The sequence below is a fragment of the Pinus tabuliformis genome, chromosome 1_1 (genome assembly GCF_031772625.1).
Source record: "Pinus tabuliformis cultivar Carrire ecotype Pingquan chromosome 1_1, CPIR1, whole genome shotgun sequence".
Taxonomy (NCBI): Eukaryota; Viridiplantae; Streptophyta; class Pinopsida; order Pinales; family Pinaceae; genus Pinus; species Pinus tabuliformis.
Window position 1 is genome coordinate 184,888,696 of NC_142297.1, and position 12,845 is coordinate 184,901,540.

The following is a 12,845-nucleotide window of genomic DNA, read 5'->3' on the forward strand; positions in this document are numbered from 1 at the left end:
GACTCCTGCTCCTCTTCTCATGTTGTTTACTTCTTCACTTTCTCTGTGTAACAACAACACTATTGTTAAAACAATATCACTCATATAAATTCTCTATTTCCCATTCAAGCCTCAGATTTATAACTTGGCCCTGATACCAACTGTAACCCTTCCAACTAACAAAAAAAAATCACTTTACCGAACTATGATTATGATAGAGCAGAGCCTCGAGCTGCATCGTTAATATAAATTTGGCATGGTAAAGGTTATAGGAAATAATGGTTAATTTATGTTCCATTACTCAAGGTCTTAACTACCATACAAAACTTTAATATACATGTACTCCATAGTCTACATGGTTATATATATATATGTTGGCAATTGAAGATATGACTTGAACTTCATTTCATATATTTACATAGCTCACTTAGAAGTTTCTAGAACTCCCATCCAGTGGTCATGTGTTGGACACCTGGCTTCTCCTACATCGTTGATTCATATTTTGGATCACTGGTTCTACTGTCGAGAAGAGCAGTTAGGGCTTTACCCCTCCCAAACCCTCACTTGTGACTTCATTTGGTTACTGCTCTGGGGCAAGGTGTCACTCTGCGACCTGGTTTGGTTTGGACTTCACTCAACAAACTACCTCTTCAATGGTTCCACATACATGCATGTAACCCTCCGGTAAACTCTTCTCCCGTTTGGGATACTTTAGTTGAGGGTTCTTTACACCTGGAAGGTTATTATGAGGTTGAATCTGTCACCAAGTTGCAGAGCCACCGATGGAATCACACGTATTTTAATGAGGGTTCACGGGACGACTTCTCTATAGTTAAGTGGATTCGATTATGAAGCTTTCCAATCTCTTCTTTTGTTTCGTTTTTCTTAGGAGAGTCTAATAAGGGGTTTTTCCTTGTCTGCAGGTTCCAACTATTTACAACGGAGAATTCGTTCACCCTTTCGCTCAGGTGATATATATGTTTTATTCAAGTTGTTTAAGCCTTATTTTACTATGACATCTCCATAAACTATTTTCCTTGTTTTGTGATGTTACAAATATAATTCTCTGCCATTTTCAAGTGTACTAGACTCTATGCATCTTTGACATATGTAAGGAATTGATTGCCGCTATGGTTACCGGGTATCCTCAGAAAACCCTAAGGGCTTCACCTCGAGCTTCAACTTTCCTTTCTAGCTTCCATGCATGTAATAGGGTTAGGGTTCAGCTGTGCCGACCCAATCTGAGAATTTTGTGTGGTGTTGTTACATATTATTTTAGGAAATGATGCTATAAAAATTAATTTAATAACTGAGGCCCAATGTTCATGGTCGTTTTATTTTAATTATCATGGCCCATATTTTGTCAAACTATCTTGTTATGAACATGTCGAACATGAACGCTTCTACTAGTGGTGGATAGTTCAGTTTACAGGTTGAATTTTAATTTAAGTTTTGCCCATTTTTCCAATGCCTGGTAGTAGTTTTTTTCCAATGATAACATATTACATGAATAGCTTTTCTTTTTGCTGTGCTGTGCGGATTTTTTGGGTTACTATGCTCAGGGTTTTACAAAGTTTTCTTTATATTCTCTTACTGTCAAAATACTTGTCCAATTTTTTATTACTCAAAATATGGAATAAATCTGTTATGTTATTTGAACCCAATCTCCTCTACTAAGCACAAAATTTTAATGGAATTCTAGTTCTATTGTTGTTGCATAATTTATCTGGTGGATAAATATTAAACTCTAGGTGATATATTTGTCTTTTTTTTTTTAAATTATATGTACATATTCTCTGTAAAGGTCTTGATTATCTTGTCTATTGTAGTATTTGACAATTCCTGCAGCAGGTATATTTTAATCTATAACAAAGTACCTTTATTTACCCATATCCTCTCAATACATATATAATTATAGCCAGATATTGGATTTTTGGCTTCAGACTTATTGTTTAAAGACTGACTAACTGATACTGCCAAACCAATCTTGAGCTTGTTTCCCTATCAACCTATATTACTTGTAACTGTATTTATTTTGTCTACAACCATTCAAACAGTACATACTGAGTAGACACTCCCATAGGACTTAGTTAAATATTTAACACAGAACCCTACTATTTTATTTTTCTTTTCCTTAGTCTGTATACTTCTAATCTTTCTTACAGAAGAAAGAGTTCATACAGATGTTATAATAATTACAATACCTAAACAAAATTATTTACTAACTACAGTAAAGTATTTATATGCTTTTATGGCCTGAAATAATTCAATTAGAAGAGCACCCTCCACCCTTCCAATGAGATTGGAAATGACATCCGAATTTCCCCTGAGGCTCCACTACCAGAGCAATTCCCAACTGGGTCAACTTTCAAACCTCAAGACCTCTCAGAGTCTAGTCCAAAGTTTTTGGTATGGAGTTTTCCACTAGGTCCAACCCGGCTCAGGAAATTCCCTCCACCTATAGCCTACAACTGCTTCTTGTTGGTGTGATCTCCTTTCCTTTCTTTTCTCTCATAAAAAGAATAAAAAGCAAGAAGCCTTTTCCTTTCCCTTGAGACTCATTTATCTCCCATGAGAGGAAACCAAGAACCATAACTTCTTAATTGTCTAGTAGTTAGACAACTTTGTTTAGGGTGTCTCCTTTTTGAATTTCCAGTCATGTCTATACATCTATTAACATATATATCTTCATGCATACAATATATTTATATATAAGAAAAATTAACTAATTTTGTTTTAATTATGTGAGCTTCCCTCTTAAGATCAGAAAAATAAAAATCTCATAACAAAATAGTTAACCAAAGTCTTAATAGAAAAATAATTACCAGCTGCTATGCATCGGGGTGTGACAAGGAGTTGGTAGTTTTATTATTCTTTTTATATGACACCTAGGGGTTGGTAGTTTTATTATTCTTTTTATATGACACCTAGGTTTGGTAGTTTTATTATTCTTTTTACACGACACTTGGGTATAGATAGAGATGGTGATGAAAAGTGGGCTTATTTTAAAATTATTATAAATATTATAAATATTATCATTAGAATATAAAATAGTTGAATTATCTTTTATTCATTTTTGTTTATATATAAACAAGTTTGGAAAATTTTTATAGTGATCCGAATTGGATCCTAAAATACTCTCTAAGTTTTCATAACTCTGTAAAATTCATTCCAAAGTTTCAAAGTCTTACAAAGGTCGAGCTTATCAGAAAAATCCTCAGAATAGTTGTAATTTGTGAGCAGCGCGGAGCAACGAGGACCCTCGGTCAAGCACACAGACCATTGGCCCATGGTAATGCGCACTGTCACTGAAATGGGAGGTCTTTTTTAGAAACGGGGGTGGTTTCTAATATGCGATTAGCAACAAGTTGCTAATCGCATATCGCCGGGAAAACCCCTAAGAGAAGAAAAATCCCTAAGCGACCTTGACCAGAAAAGTCAAAAACCGTATGGATATCGCGCCGATTCTATCAGAGGCGGGTCCCACACAAAAACTGATAGGATATCGGAAGGGCTTCGAGTGGAAAGTGGTTTCAACCAAGTCCTGCCCAATGCCACGCACTGGGTGCCACACGTTCAGCGGAAGAGAGAGAAAACCGCTCACATCGGACGGGTAAACGTCATGCTACTTACCCGCCCGATATGGACGGAGACCGTAGGATCTGGAGGCTCCAGATTGACAGCAAAAATGTGATTCGATGGATGACTAGATTCAACGGGGTAAACAGGTCAAGTTGTATAAGATTTGAAGTCCGGCATGGACAATGAGTTGGCAAAGATTCGTGTTTCGCTGGAAATCTAGGAGCAAATGAAAATAATGATCGTTCAAACGTTTCCAAGAGAATTGACACTTATTTTGTTATGAAATAGGTGGCCACCTCCCTGTGAGGCGTTACACAGTGATGATGACGTAGAATAGGGGAATTCAAACAAACAGAGGCAGGAGAACCAGAAAGCTGGGAAGTGGAAACGAACAGTCAGAAAGCAGATTGGCTTTAAAGCCACGAACTAACAGAGAAAAAAAGGAGAGTTAGTTAGACACAGAAGCAAAGGCAAAGGCAACATCGAGCCAGATAGAGCCAGAGAGAGTCAGAGCGTCTGTGTACTCTAGAGAAGGCTTGAGAGGTTCAAGTGAACTCCTTTGTATATGCCTGTCATGTATGAGTCTCAGATTGGGCTCATACTACTGTGACCAGTAGAGGTCAAGTTTTAGTAAGGAGAGTCTGTGTACTCCAGAGACTTGGGGAATCCAAGTACGGTCCTACTGATTTATATCTGCTGTGTGAAACTCAGATTGACCTCACTGTTGTAAAAACTCTGCTTTGAAACATAATAGAGATGCCACCATTGAAGGCTGGACCAGGAGATGTAGCCCAGGAGTGTTGGGTGAACTCTTTATTAAACTCATTGTGTTTATATGTTTTCCTGTTATGTTTTGTCTAACTGCTTCAGTGTCTGTGTATTTCACAATCTTATCGATCCGTTGCATAAAGTAACATAGGCACATCCATGCACATGAGTCTGTAATACCTCAAATTGTTTGTCCTGGATAAATTCCAAATCAAGTGGTATCAGAGCTGTAGGTTACTAAGTTTAGACAAGCTTGTGCTAGATTTTTTTTTTGAATGCTAACTAGATCAAAGCTTAAGTTAGGAGAAGGAGAGTTGGTTGAAGCTAACCTAGAAATTGGAAGAGTCTACCCTAAGAGGAAAATGTCAGAAGAAAACCCCTTGGAATCAGACTCCCAGTTCATGGATGGTTTCCTGACCATGAAAGCCATGGTAGAAGAAATGTATAGAGAATTTAAGAAGGGTAGAGATGAAGATTCATCAAACTCCAAACAAGATAAAGGAGTAGAAGAATCTCTCCTCCATGACCACTCTAAAGGCAAAGGGAAAGAAGAAAAACTTCCCACACCTCCTAATAGCCCTGAAAATAAAAAGAAAACATCTTTGATTAAATTAGATGTTAAATTTGATTTGCCAATATATGATGGAGAGTTGAATGCAGAGAAGCTGGATAATTGTATTAGATAGATTGATGTTTATTGCAAAGTGTAGAGCATCGATTTAGACAAGAGTAAGATTTATCTGGCCAGCCTACGCCTTGGAGGCACTGCCTTGGTATGGTGGGAAGGCAGGACACAAGCTCGCATGAAGAAGCATGGTAAAACTCTTTCTGTCTAGAGTGAATTTATTTCTGCAATTAAAAAGCAATTCTATCCACTAGCCTATATGCAATAAGCCATGATGAGTTGGCAAACTCTTTTCCAATTAAAAGGGTAAAGTGTACAAGGCTACACTCAAGAATTTAGGAAAAGAGCTTTGATTCTAGGAATTTTTTTAGACTCACCTGAAACTCTGCTGAAGTATGGTCTACATAGCTACTTAAGGCACACCATTCTCATGTTTAATCCCACTAGCATAGATGAGGTATGTGTTCAGGCTACACATCTAGAGGCTAGAGGTAAGAATGTGAACCCAGAAGTTGGGGGATCATCAAAACCCACTGCAAGCAAGAATAAGGAGAAGAGAAAATAGAAATGGAAAGAGAGGAAGATGAAAACTGTATAAAAGACCAAATCTTCATGCATTCACTGTAAGAAGGATGGGCATGATGATGAACACTGCTGGATTCTACATCTGGAGCTGAAACCCAAGAAGTACGATGGCAAAAAGAAGAAGACTGTTGTAGCTATTCAAAAGGATTTGGGGTTAGACTTAGGAGTTGAAACAACGATCGCAACCACAATTATAAAAGGTAAAAATTCTAAAGCATCTACTAGTAATTATGCACAATCTACTGATAAAATGAAGAAAATAAGAGGAAAAGACATGAGCTTTTTCATTTTCGAGTTATTTCCAAGCATCAAAATATTGATACTTGGTTTGATAGTGGCTCACAAGTAAATTTAATTTCTGAAGCAATTGTAAAGAAGTTGCGATTACTAACCACACCTCACAAGAAACCATATCCATTAGGTTGGTTATGTGATAAAGCAAAGCTACAAGTGACTAGGCAATGTAAACTTAAGTTTTCTTTTGGGTTAGCATTTGTAGATGAGATTGAGTTAAATATAGTTCCTTTGGATATATGTGGAATTGTTTTAGGAAGTCCTTACTTGTAAGATAGGAAAGCTATTTTCTATAGAGCAGAAAACAAATATCAACTCGTTAAAGATGGAATCAAATATATTGTAAGAGATCATAAACTCAAGAATAATTATACTCTCATGAACGCAGGGTAGATGAAAAGAATTGTAAATTCATGCAAACAATTTTTACCGATGGTTGTAAAGGAAAAGAAACCTGATAAAACCAATGTATTTGAGGGCTGTGATGCTAAACAACAAGCTGATTTAGAAAAAGTTGTTTCAGAATATGATATACTATTTCAAGAACCTAAAGGTCTGCTGCCCAAAAAGGAAATAGTACATGATATTAATTTGCATCAAGATGCTCCATTGCCTAACATTGGAATGTACAGGTTGTCTGCTTTAAAGAATGCAGAAATAAAGAAGTAGGTATAGGAGTTGCTCAAGAAATGGTTCATAAGACCTAGCACATCACCATGTGGGTCTCCAATTATCTTGGTGAGAAAGAAAGATGGCTCATGGAGAATGTGCATTGATTACCAAGCACTAAATAAGATAATGATAAAAAATCGTTATCCCCTTCCTCGCATAGATGATCTATTAGATTAGTTGAAAGAAGCTGTTTATTTTTCCCAGTTGGACTTGCATAGTGGCTATCATTAGGTCAGAGTTGTAGAGCAAGATGCATGGAAGACTGTTTTCAAAATAAAGCAGGGATTGTATGAGTGGTTGGTTATGCCTTTTGGCTTAACTAATGCTCCTGCTACTTTCATGAGAGTAATGAATGATGTACTCAGACCTTTTATTGATGATGTTGTCATTGTATATTTAGATGACATTCTTATATTTAGTAAAACATGGGAAGAGAATTTGAAGCATGTAAAGCAGACTCTAGATGTTTTGAAAAGAGAAAATCTTTATGTTAAGCTCTCAAAATGTGAATTTGGCAAAACATCTTTGAATTATTTGGGTCATATTGTAGGGGGTGGTGGATTGAAGATAGATCCCTTTAAGGTTGCAGTCATTGTAAACTGGCCTAAACCCAAATCTTCTACCAAAGTTAGAAGCTTCCTAGGAGCAGCACAGTATTGGAGAAATTTTATTTCTAACTTTTCCTTAATTGCAACTCCCTTACATGCTTTAACAAGATTGAACAAGGTGTTTCAGTGGGGAGGCAAACAACAAAAAGCCTTCGACACCTTGAAATAAAATATTAGTACAACACCAGTACTAGCACTACACGATCTTCAAAAACCATTTGAGATTGAAACGGATGCCAGTGACTATGCCATGGGAGCAGTGTTGATGCAACACGGTAAACCCATATGTTATCATTCTAAGACATTTAATTCTGCAGTAGTAAATTATCCCACATATGATAAAGAATTGTATGCATTAGTATAGAGTGTGAAAAAGTGGAAACATTACCTAATGGGCAAGGAGACAATTATACATACTGATCATCAACCACTTCAATATTTGCACTCACAAACTAAGTTGCAGCAATCAAGACACTATAGGTGAATGGGTTTTCTACAACAGTTTCATCTTGTCATCAGATATAAAAAGGACATACACAATAAAGTTGCAGACACGTTGTCCAGACCAATCATAAATGCATCTAATATACTTAAGCATAATTCAGTATTGCATGAAAGCTACATTGAACAGTATGCTCAAGATATAGATTTTAAAGATGTATATGCAACTTTAAGTCATGGAAAACAAGTAGAAGAATTGGATTATCATGTTAAGGACCAACTCTTGTATCATTTTGGAAAGTTATGTATTCCACAAACTGAAAGAGTAAAGAAAATTCGAGAAGCACACACTTCTCTAATATCAGGTCACTTTGGTGTAAGTAACATAGTTGCATAGCTGCAAAGTTTTTGTGATTGGCCAAAAATGAATGAAATCGTTTCTAGATATGTAAGAGGGTGTACTATGAGTGCTAAAAGCAAGCCCAGCAATAGAAAAATAGGCTTGTACACTCCACTACCAGTTCCTTGTCATCCTTCGGAAAGTGTTTCCATGGACTTCGTTGGGGGACTGCCTAAATCTAGAAAAGGTCATGACTATTTATATGTTGTTGTGGATAGGTTCAACAAAATTGTATTTTAATACTATGTAACAAACAGATTATAGCTGAACAAACTACAAAGTTGTTCTTTCAGCATGTATGGGTTCATTTTGGATTACCCACTTCCATTGTATCTGATCGAGATACCCGATTTGTTGGGAAATTTTGGTCGAGTTTGTGGGAATTGATGGACACCAGACTGAAGAAGAGCACAACTTTTCATTTGCAAACAGATGGCCAAACAGAAGTGGTCAACAAGACAATGATCCAGTTGCTTAGAGGCTATTGCAGCAAGCATCCCAAGCTTTGGGATGAACATTTATGTTATGTGCAACATGCTTACAATCGAGCTAAACATTCTTCTACACAGAGATCTCCTTTTGAGACCTGTTTTGGTTTCACACCAAGGTCTCCCTTGGATTTTGTCTTTGGTAAAGACATAGCAGTTGATGGACACAGTGATGTGGACAAGGCAACTAAGTTCATTGAACAAATCCAAAGGATTCACCAGGTAGTACAGGAACAACTGGAAAAGAGCCAAGCCAAGTATAAGGTAAGGCATGATAAGCATCAGATTGAGCATAGTTTCCAAGTTGGTGATCAAGTTTGGTTGTATATCAGCAAGGAAAGAATGCAAGGTGAAGGTAAGAAGCTGAAGCCAATAAGGTATGGACCTTTCAAGATACTTGAGAAAATTGGTGAGAATGCTTTTTGCCTTGATTTACCAGCTTACATGCACATCTGCTCAGTTGTTATTGCAGATAGCTTGAGACTATTTGAACCTTCATTGATTGAATAACTCGAAGAGCAGAGTCAATTGCCTTCCATTGATGATTTGTTGCCCGAATATCTCAATGAGTTGCAGGAAGATACTGTTCTAGACAGGAAGGTGAGAACTATGCGCAAAGGGGATGTTGAGTACCTTAGGATTGGACTCAAAGGTTCAAAACCAAGTAGTGAAAAATGGATAGAGATTGAGCAAGCGAGGAATCTATACCCTCACTTGATTGATGCTTAAAAACCAACTTTTGGTGGTCCAAAAGCTTTTTCAGTGGGAAGGTTGTGATCTGAATTGGATCCTAAAATACTCTCTAAGTTTTCATAACTCTGTAAAATTCATGCCAAAGTTTCAAAGTCTTACAAAGGTTGAGCTTATCAGAAAAATCCTTGGAACAGTTGTAATTTGTGAGCAGCGCGGAGCAACGAGGACCCTCGGTCAAGTGCGCAGATTGTTGGCCCATGGTAACGCGCGCTGTCATGAATTGGTAAAACGAGAGGTCTTTTTGAGAAACGAGGGTGGTTTAGCAACAAGTCACTAATCGCATATCACTGGGAAAACCCATCAGAGAAGAAAAAGCCCCGAGTGAACTGGACCCGAAAAGTCAAAAATTGTACGGATATCTCGCTGATTCTGTTAGAGGCGGGTCTCACACAAAAACTGGCAAGATATTAGAAGGGCTTCGAGCGGTAAGCGGTTTCAACCGAGTCCCGCTCGATGCCACACACTGGGTGCCACGCGTCTGGCAGCAGAGAGAGAAAACCGCTCACATCGGACGGGTAAACGTCATGCTACTTACCCACTCGATATGGACGAAGACCGTAGGATCTGGAGGCTCGAAATCGATGGCAGAAATGCGATCCAACGGATGACCGGATTCAACGGGGTAAACAAGCTGAGTTGTATAAGGTTTGAAGTCCGACATGGACAATGAGTTGGCAAAGATTCGTGTTTCGCGGGCAATCTAGGAGAAAACGGAAATAACGACCATTCAAACATTTCCAAGAGAACTGACACTCAGTTCGTTATGAAACAGGTGGCCACCTCCCTGTGAGGCATTACACAATGATGATGACACAACACATAGGAATTCAAATGAGCAGAGGCAGGAGAACCAAAAAGCTGGGAAGCGGAAATGAACAGTCAGAAAGCATATTGGGTTTAAAGCCACGAACTGACAGAGAAAGAAAGGAGAGTTAGTTAGATGCAGAAAGCTAAGAGCAGAGAGAAGAAGTCAAGCTGACCTATAGAAGCAAAGGCAGCATCGAGCTAGACAGAGCCAGAGAGAGTCAGAGAGTCTGTGTACTCCAAAGAAGGCTTGAGAGGTTCAAGCGAACTCCTCTGTATATGCCTGTCATGTATGAGTCTCAAATTGGGCTCATACTATTGTGACCAGTAGAGGTCGAGTTTCAGTAAGGAGAGTTTGTGTACTCCAGAGACTTGGGGAATCCAAGTACAGTTCTACTGATTTATATCTACTGTGTGAGACTCAGATTGAGCTCACTGTTGTAAAAACTCTACTTTGAAAACATAATAGAGAGGCCACCACTGAAGGCTGGACCAGGAGACGTAGCCCAGGAGTGTTGGGTGAACTCCTTATTAAAATTGTTGTGTTTATATGTTTTCCTGTTATGTTTTCTCTAACTGCTTCCGTGTTTGTGTATTTCGCAATCTTATCGATCCATTGCATAAAGTAACATAGGGACATCCATGCACATGAGTCTGTAATACCTCAAATTGTTTGCCCTGGATAAATTCCAGATCATATAGTAACAAATTAAATAAAAATTAAAGTTGTTTTTGTCCTAGGGGGCAACTTGATTAATGATCGAAGTAACGTGAGTCCTGAGAAATGCACTGGGAGTATTTATAGAAATAAACAATGAGAGAATAACAAAGGGGCTTTTCACACATGCTCGCATTTGTGTGGAGATCGATCTTAGCTAGGGGTTGCCAGATCACATATAGTTGAAGAATGAACATTTCCAATGGATAAAAAGTCTTGATTACAAAATTATGGCTTTTAGATGTTGTATATGTAACCTATCAGGACATTTACAAAACAATTATTCATTGACAAAAAATTCAACAAATAAGAGGAAAGGGCAGTGGGTTAAATCAAAGATCTGACAACCGTATAAGCCCCCTCTTTTAGATGATGCAGAAGAGGAGGATCAAAAGGATCCACCCAACAAAGAAAATGGGGAAATGATTGAAACAATCACACAAGTTTAGCACCTTCCACGAACCATAGATCCTAATTAGAACATACAGATGACAATCGCACCAAATCTTGCATTGATTGAAGCAGTAGCAACAAAATATGAAATGATACCAGGAGCTAAGAGATCTCATTTACTAGAGAGCTCAAAATTATAAAAGGAGCTCACCCTTATACCAAATTCGATGAATATGGCATTGGTTATTGTCCAACTTGCTCTAGGGGTTTGGAAGGTGGTAAAAGAGAAGAGAGGGAATAAAGGAAAAGTTGATGATTTCTACAACTATATAGGTTGTTAGGCATTCTTGCTAGGTTTTTGTCTTTTTTTTTGCTCAGTTATGATGATTTTAAGCCAATGTTGTGACAAACCCATGCGATCCTTATCTTTGAATACATGCTAGTCATATATCTACAAAATGTAATTTTATGTCAATTGATAATAGAATTAAACATTGTTAAAATATAAAATATATTTTAGAATTTGATGAGAGATAAATCTTTGAAAGATTCATTGAGTACCATTTTTTTCATTTGTTTATATGTTTATTTATCTTATTTTTGGTTTTCCTTTTATCAAATATCATGGTAGATTTATAATATTTGTGATTATTATTTATAAGAATAAGTTCAACGAACAATTATAATATTTATTTTAAATATAAATTAAATTTGAAAATTGTTTCTATTCGGTTAAGAGCTCATCTTCCTTAAATATAAGGAAATGGCTTAAAATATAAGGAAATGGCTTAACAACTCAAGACTCATAGGCATTTGGCAGGATTGAAAGCTTGCCCCTTTATAGACATCGCCAATGATGATTGTCCCCACTATTGATTTGACAAATGGTTTGTGATAAAATTTCCCAATATATAAAAATTTAATTTAAATGTTTAAGAAAAAACTGTAATATATAATATTTTAAATTTATAATAAATATTTTTTTTAATGTGGTTGAGTTTTTTTTGTCCAAACTAACTATATATATTCACAATTTCAATTATATTAATTAAACATTTACAAAAAAATTAATATTCACCATTTCAATTAAATTAATTAAACCTTTAAAATAAAATTAATATGATAATTAATAAATATCATAGCACAATCATCCATTATTATAATAAAAAATAAAAAAATTAATCTTATAAATTAATTTAAATATACAAAAATACCTTCATTATATAAGTAATTTGATAAATATTTATATATATTGTAATAAATGCTTTCCATTTAAAAATAAATAAATTATAGATTAATAAATTATAATATTCCAAAACTTTATTAACTCCGGATTAAAAGTTTAACCAAAATAATTTCCATTTATATTTTGGTGAACACAAAACTCTTATTTTATATTCACGAATTTTCCATGTTAAAATTATCCCTTTTTAAAAATATTCCCCACGCCAATCAAAATTGTATAGACACGGAGAGGAATGAACTATTTCATTTCATGATGACTAACGTGGAAAAGTAGAACATTATGTAACTAAAAGTAATGTTACACATCCTTCTAATATCTCTTTTTATATATATATATAATTAATTAATGTGTTAACCTCCTTTTTGTGAAAAGGAAATAGGTTAAGATGGTTCTTGTAATTGTCAATTCCCTGGGTTGAGTTATCTTGATCATTGTAACTATGGCTTTCTGTTTCTGTTTCTGTTTTTTATAAATAATATTATGAAGTTA

At 36.2% G+C, this 12,845-nt stretch overlaps 1 long non-coding RNA gene across 1 annotated transcript; it reads left to right on the forward strand.

Annotated features, from left to right (window-relative positions):
- Positions 1–415: 415 nt before the first annotated feature.
- On the forward strand, positions 416–1,288 carry LOC149212161 (uncharacterized). Its single transcript, XR_016250211.1, has 2 exons — positions 416–810; positions 903–1,288. It is a non-coding gene; the product is annotated as an uncharacterized LOC149212161 (long non-coding RNA).
- Positions 1,289–12,845: the final 11,557 nt, after the last annotated feature.